This window comes from Gavialis gangeticus, unplaced genomic scaffold, assembly GCF_001723915.1.
Source record: "Gavialis gangeticus isolate Ggan-Ray unplaced genomic scaffold, GavGan_comp1, whole genome shotgun sequence".
In the NCBI taxonomy this organism is placed as follows: Eukaryota; Metazoa; Chordata; order Crocodylia; family Gavialidae; genus Gavialis; species Gavialis gangeticus.
In genome coordinates this window covers 33,742,770-33,748,387 of record NW_017728994.1, presented here as the reverse complement: position 1 = coordinate 33,748,387, position 5,618 = coordinate 33,742,770, and the positions used below count along the sequence as shown (strand labels likewise).

General features: G+C 46.1%; 1 protein-coding gene across 5 annotated transcripts in view; it reads left to right on the top strand.

Moving 5' to 3' along the window:
• The window catches only part of ARHGAP22 (Rho GTPase activating protein 22), a 368,091-nt gene that overhangs the window by 128,376 nt on the left and 234,097 nt on the right, over nucleotides 1–5,618 (top strand). Inside the window, exon 1 of one of the 5 annotated variants that reach the window (XM_019502555.1) lies at nucleotides 4,412–4,671. The exons of the other annotated variants lie outside the window; for them this stretch is intronic. The gene's annotated coding sequence lies outside the window, so the exon portion shown is untranslated. Of the gene's footprint in view, nucleotides 1–4,411; nucleotides 4,672–5,618 lie in introns of those variants that run through there. 5 annotated transcript variants of the gene reach the window in all.

Below are 5,618 nucleotides of genomic sequence, written 5' to 3'. Positions count from 1 at the left end.
TGTACAGCCTATAGCCCCTAATGTTAACTGCCCAGTCATGGGACGAGTCCCACCACGTCTCTGTCAGCCCTATGACATCTGGGTTTGAACTAGCTATTCTGAGGGCGAGTTCCTCCAGTTTGTTCCCCATGCTACGAGCGTTGGTGTACAATGACTATGTTTTTGCCTTGCAAAGTATAACAGTTAAACTGGAAAGAAGTCATGTTTTTTCCAACTCTCTGTAATGCCTGAGCATTTCTTTCAGGGTTTTCTAAAGGGCCATCGCTGGCATTTCAGTGCTGTTCCACAGTTAGTTCTGTATTAATAGAACTGCTCTAAACAGAGGTGGGTCCAGGAGCCAGGGTTCTTTAGAGTTTGGATGCTTTGAGATTTAGGACATTGGTTTAGCTCATTATTGAGAATCATTTTTGAAGCAGATGCAAATTCTCCTTACGTCAGCTGTTATTATCAGTTCTTTGTTTGTTATTTGTGGTATTAAAGCATTTAGGAACTGTGGTCGTGGACTAGGACCCCCATGATGCTAGGCTCCATCCAAACACGCAGTACTGAATGGCGGTCTCTGCCCCACTCAACTTACAAGCGAAGTATGAGCCTGTAGCAGGGCACCAAAGTGCCTGCTACTTGGAGAGCCAGGGTAACCACCCAGGTGCATGTTGCCAGGGCAACCAAAGGGTGATAAGGACCCACACCTGCTTGATCAGCTGACCGGAAGGGGCAGGGCCCAGATCCTATATAAATCATAGTCCAGAGGCCAGGAGGCAGTTCCCTGCTGGCAGCCAAAGGGGTAGGATCTCTGCCGGAGCAAGAAAGAAGAGGCCAAAATGCACGAGCAGTTGGGACGGATGAAGGATGGAGCACCCTTGGGGGTGGCTCGAGTGATGTTTTAGCCAAGTGGCAGAAGTTTATGTTATAGCCTAGGGGCTTGAGTTTTGTTTTTGCTATTTATCACCAGAGGTTTGGGTGAGGCTATTAGGGGTTGGAGGGGGCCTCATAGGGGACCCACAGCAGTGTGGGAACCCCAGTCCCAGAGCAGGGGGGCAGCAAGGAGCCCCAGAGCAGGGGGGCAGCGACCTACGACAGCCAAAGGAGGCAACGTTAGGAGTGAGCCGACCCCGAGCACCCGAAAGGGTGCGATGTGTGAGAGTGTGCTGACCCTGAGCGCCAAAAGGGCACAGTGTTGGGGGTGTGCCAACTCCGAGTGCCAGGATAGGCATAGGATCAGGAGTGTGCCAACTCTGAGTGCCTAATAAGGCAGAAAGCGACAAGGTCGCGGAGAGCCCAAGCACCCAGAGAGGCGCAGCTGCGAGACGGGGGGCCGCAGAGAGCCCGAGCGCCCAGAGAGGCACATTTGCGAGGGGGGGCTGCGGATAGAAACATAGTACAGTCTGGGAGATCCCATTTTATATGGCAAGTTTGCCTTCAGTATGTAGGAGGTAATTCTGTATGGAACAACCATCAAATAGCGTGTGTAGAAAATCAACATCATACCTGCTATTTTCATTATTTGTATTGAATGTGGGAAGGAATTAATAATTCATGTAGGTAATGCAGAGTGCAGCGTTTGAGAGGCACTGGTAATGACACCTATTGCTGAGGTTGCATGATTATTTCCATTCTAACGTCCTGTCTTCAGCCATTCATAAATTTCTGAACTGTTTTCCTTACAGACTAACATTTTTAAAGGCTTCTCCATTGCCTAAAGGTGAATTTGAAGTGGTGATTGCATGAAGTCTATGTAAAATCATTCCAGCCTTTTCAGAGCATGAGACAAATGTAAATTAAAAATAAAATGTCCCTATTTGTACAAACATTTTTGTGAAATGGGTTGGAAAGTTTCTGGGGTATATGAGCAAGAATGGAATATTGTATTCTGGCAGAGAATTAGTACTCATTTGAAAGATATTGGTCAGTTTTCCTGCTGTAAACCAGTAGAGTTGGGGTAGAGTTGTGACCTGTTGAAAAATGTGCATGTGAAGTACATGTTGCTGTAGAGATATTTGTCAGCTTATAAGGCAAGCCTGTGGAATGTGGGTCCCATTGGAATCAGTGGAATCTATCCCCTGGATCTGATGCATTAGTTTGAGCCCCTACAGATGACACTTATTCCCGGGTGTGAATTGCTGTGCAGTGAAAAACTGTAACAATACCAGGTGGCTGGCTCAGAGGGTTCAGAGGAACTTTTTAGAGGAGAGGGCTGCTATGCATTTAGTATGGCAAAGAGCTGAACAGAGCCCTTGACTTATTCCCAGGATGGAATATGTACAGTGCTTTGGGGTCTACTTGCTGTATGTGCATTTCTTCTAAGATATAAAAAAAAAAATCACTGTTCAAAGCTATGTCTCTCCCCACACATTCACATATGTAAAGTACATGAGTCCTGAGAAGATGATTAAAATGTAAACTCCTGGGAGCAGAGAATTGACCATATAGATGTCTCAGGACCAAACATGCTGGGAGCTGGTGAGTGTTTGAAAGTGTCACTGAAGTAAAGGCTAGTTACTTGAGCTAGTGTCTCTGAGGAGTTGGCCCAAAACTATTAGAGATGTTTTTTATTAGATTATTTAGATTAGTAGATTATTTAGATTAGATTTTATTAGATTATTAGAGATGTCCAGGGCAGTGGAATTAAGGTCAGTGTGCAGCAATGGGAAAACAGTGACAAGATGTTATATGTTGGCATGTAAAGTTGTGGAAGAAAGAGCACAAACTTGTACTATTTGAGAATTAAAGGGTGGGTCCTGTGACAACACTGTTTCCCTTTCTGGGAAGATTTTCTGCTACATAGCACACATTCCTCATGCTAGTCTGAAATCAGGCAGAAGGTATGGCAGAGTGGCACTTTAGGCCGTCTACACATGCTCTGGGTTGGGGAGGTGCTTTAATTAGAGCAGTTGTTAGAAGCTAATTAGCATGCATTAGAGCAAGTGTCAGGCACTTGCATAGGTGCCCTTAGAAATTAACTGTTTTGTTCTTAATTGAACCAGTTAGTCTCTAAGGGTACATTCACACAAGTGCACACATGCGCTTTGTGGCACCTCAAAGGCTTTTGAGATGCTGCAAAATGCATCCCGTGCACCTGATTTGGTTTTCTATGCAGAATATTTGCAGCATGGAGCCAAATTTAGATAATGGGTAATTCTGGTATCAAAAAAAAGCACGCTGAAAAAAAACAGTGTGGTGCACGTGGCAGCAGCATATGCCCCCCGAAACAGGAGCCTGGCCTGTCAGAGCCATGCTCCAGCTACCAGCTAGGCTCCGGGCACCTGGATCACCACCGCTGTAGCCCTGGGAGGGCCCCAGCCCAGGTGCTGGCCCCAGCCTTCCCTCCCTTACCTGGGGCAATTTGCCCTGTGCCAGAGCGCACATGCAGGGGTGTCCCCAGGGAAATGTAGGTGTGTGCTCATTTGGACACACCCTACAGTGCTACCCTGCCCTACCTTTTCCTATGTAGAGATGATGGTTTACACCTGTTCAGCTTAAAAGAGGGCTTGGCACCCACTGGCTTTAATTAGGGCTTGCAAGAGTCTTGGGAGCTGAGACCAGCTTTCAGCCATCACATCTTTCAGCAAAACTAGATTGCGAGAGTGTGTTAAGGTGACTATGCAACTTACCCTTGGCATTCTCTGTCTTTTAGACATTCAGCAGTGCAGTGTTGGCATTTTCAACCTATGGTTTTGAATGGAACATGGGACTCACTTCCCTTGGAAGGGGACGGTCTCCCTGGGGGTGGAAAAGCAGGAGTGAGGCAGATAGCAGCATACTGCACGTCTGTTTTGGGAGCTGCCTTACAGAGCAGATGTATAATCTCATGCAAGATGTTGTGGATTTTGCAGCGCCCAGGTAGAGAGCAAACAGACCTGCAGGGTTTACAGGTTGAAGGACACCTGCACAAGTGGGGCAGCTAATTTTGTTGGTGGCAGTCCTAGCATTGGGAGGTAGGCCATACAGACATGGCCTTGCTATGTTCCCCTTCACTAAATTCTTAAAAATAGTGTTTTTAACTTTTATATGTGGGAAAATCTCCCTGTGCCCTTGCCCATATGCTTCATCATTAAGTTTCCCGGTCCCAGCCCCCTGAGGGGTGAGAATTAAACTGTAGGATAGAAGGAAAGAGCTCTGTTTGTCCACAGCTTGCAGGAATGCTGAGAAATCATATGCAGCATTGTTCCCTGCAACATATTCTGTAGTGTTTTGTCCAGCCCAGCTTCTAGTGATTTAAGTGATAGGCCTTCCTGTTTCTCTAGGGAGGGTGAAAATGTAGCAATATATCCATTGTAGGGAAGAGAATGAGAGTTGAAGGGAATGACAGGAATGCGCTTACTGACAAGAGCAATGGGGCACATGAAGGGGTTCTCAGTTAACTGGTCTTAGCTGGTTTAGTGTGTGCCATAGACAGTTGCAGGCCAGTTGAATGTCTGCTGTTAATGCTGCTGACTTCATAAGAGTCTCATTGTCTATGCCTCAGTTTGTATTTATTTTAGACCTGGTCTTCCTGTAAATTAACTGATACTTGATAGAGGAGATGGGAGTTCATTTAGGAATTCATGCTGAAGCAAAGAGGTGTGGTGCAGAAGGTGCAATCTGAAATCTTCCCTCGACAAAGGGACTTAATTGGTGAGGTATGCTGCCATGGCCGTGGGATTACGTCCTGAGCACAAAGCTGGCAAGCTGGTATGTACGTTAGTACTGCTCTTAACAAGCCTCATTGTGTGCAGCCCCCGAGAACCCCATGTTTCTATACTCTCTTGGTGACACACAGCTGAGCCACCCATGAAAGTTCATGGCCTTATCAACATCATTCCCTCCCCTCCTCTATTCCTGGCTCACCAGACCGGCATCCAGATTGTTTGCCCATATTGAATTATTTAACCTAACGGAGACCTGAGCCTGCATTCCCAGCACACTTGGCTAGTCCTGTGAGGGCTAAGTGCCTCTCCCTCCTACTGGGGGCATGACAGACCCCTGGGAAGTTCCTAGAACAGGAGCAGTGATCAAATGCCCAAATCCATGGATATGAATGAGCCTCTTTCTTTTTCTGGTTTTAAGAAAGTTGCACCCTTAAAAATCTGAGAACTGGTTTGGGTTGTATTCTGAGCTGAGTGATAAATTTCTCTCAGCTAGGATGCTCATTCATACCTGTCATTCAGATGTTGCTTTCTGCTAGTCATCATCAGGGATTCCGATTTTCTCTTTTTAATCCCAAATTCTCTGGTTTAAAAAAAATCCCAAATTCTCTTGATTTAACAAAATCCCAAATCTGCATTTCTCTGTGATTTAAAAGGAAATGCCGATAGATAGATAGATATCAGTTGAACACAATGTTTTCTTGTTATACTTTCAATTTTAAAGCAATTTGGAAGCCTACCAGTGCCTCAAACACTATAATAAAATACATTTATATTTATATATATATATATATAAAATATAAAATATTAAAATCACAGCGCCCTCTGCCCACCAGGACATGGGTCCAGCTGTGGCTGTTCCCCCAGCTGCTTTGTGCTGACCAGCCCTAATATGCCAGTGCCCCTCACTCCCAAGCCACAGCTCCCCATCCCCACCAGTGCCCCTCACTCCTGACCCACAGCCCCCTACCCCCCCACCCCCCAGCCCTGCTG